Source organism: Medicago sativa, chromosome 8 (assembly GCF_051527215.1).
Source record: "Medicago sativa cultivar Bolivia chromosome 8, Bolivia_mono, whole genome shotgun sequence".
NCBI classification, from domain to species: domain Eukaryota; kingdom Viridiplantae; phylum Streptophyta; class Magnoliopsida; order Fabales; family Fabaceae; genus Medicago; species Medicago sativa.
Window position 1 is genome coordinate 90,026,406 of NC_140756.1, and position 1,671 is coordinate 90,028,076.

At 32.9% G+C, this 1,671-nt stretch overlaps 1 non-coding gene across 1 annotated transcript; it reads right to left on the reverse strand.

Annotated features, from left to right (window-relative positions):
• Positions 1 to 671: 671 nt before the first annotated feature.
• On the reverse strand, positions 672 to 743 carry TRNAK-UUU (transfer RNA lysine (anticodon UUU)). The gene has a single exon. It is a non-coding gene; the product is annotated as a tRNA-Lys (tRNA).
• Between the last annotated feature and the right edge of the window lie 928 nt (positions 744 to 1,671).

The window sequence follows — 1,671 nt, forward strand, 5'->3', positions numbered from 1 at the left end:
TATAATTGTAAATTTAAATAAATTCAATCTAATATACTGACACGTGTATTCGTGCACACAAACTTATAAAACTTATTTAATATCTAACCCGGGCAACGCCGGGTCTCTAAACTAGTTAGTAATAGTAACAAGGAAGTTCAAATTTATATATTTACAAAAAAAGACTATAAGAACGCCGTCTGTGGGGATCGAACCCACGACCATAAATTTATATATTTACAAAAAAAGACTATAAGAACGCCGTCTGTGGGGATCGAACCCACTACCACGTGGTTATAATATGTAAAAACTTATCAACCAAGTTAAATCCTTAGTAATTCCTTAGTAATAGTAACAAGGAAGTTCAAATTTATATATTTACAAAAAAAGACTATAAGAACGCCGTCTGTGGGGATCGAACCCACGACCACAAATGTATATATTTACAAAAAAAGACTATAAGAACGCGGTCTGTGGGGATCGAACCCACGACCACGTGGTTATAATATGTAAAAACTTACACTGCAAATTCAATCAACCAAGTTAAATCCTTAGTAGTAATTCCTTAGTAATAGTAACAAGGAAGTTCAAATTTATATATTTACAAAAAAAAAAAGACTATAAGAACGCCGTCTGTGGGGATCGAACCCACGACCACAAATTTATATATTTACAAAAAAAGACTATAAGAACGCCGTCTGTGGGGATCGAACCCACGACCACGTGGTTAAAAGCCACGCGCTCTACCACTGAGCTAAGACGGCTTCTGTTCACTTTTTCCAACATTTATTTAATTATTTCTATCTATTAAAATTTGACAACAGACAAAACGCTGTATGAAACTATTGAAGGTGTAACAATGTTACAGAAGGAATATTCTGTTACATTTCTGTATTTTTGTTTTATTGAATAAACTTTGAACATTGTGGTGACACAACAGGTAATGTAAGGCTTAATATATTGGTTGTTGACTTTGATGAGTGAATTTCTTTCATTCTAAAACCACACACTACTACGTACAGCTAGCTAGTGGGATGACAATTTGATTGATAACGATGATATTATGAGTTAAGCGCAAGTCATGGTGAAAATCCATGCATCACCTCGTGGTACCATAATTATTAATACATTAATTAGCTTATCTGTTGTTCATTTATGCTGGCTTATACTCATATATGTGTCATCTTGCATGTGCATGTCTACAATATATATATGCTAATCATTTTGCTTGTGGGCTAGATGATGATGATGATTATTATAGATAAATAAATAAAATAATTATGGTAGAGGGAGTACAATATTGCTGCAAAGAAGAAAAAAAAACAGATAAGGAATTCAAAGATGACTCGTACCAAAATATAACAAGATGGAGGAAGTACACCAAGAGAAACTAGGAAGGAAAAAAAATTAAGGACAATATATTAGAGGATTCTTGAAAGCTTTGTAGAACCAAATTAGAAGAGTAATTAGTTTCTAACCACATGTAATTCCAATGTTTCAGAATTGTTTGCTTGCGAGATGAATAATGATAGCAACATTTTTATTAGGTGGATTTATATATTCTTTGGTTGGACCCACATGTATTTCGCTCAACAAAAGAGTGAGTACATGTTCAAAAAAATTGTGTGCTAAAATGAATGTTGCTAGCATTGATTACCATGAGATATGATTGAGCTTTTGTGCAAATAAAAT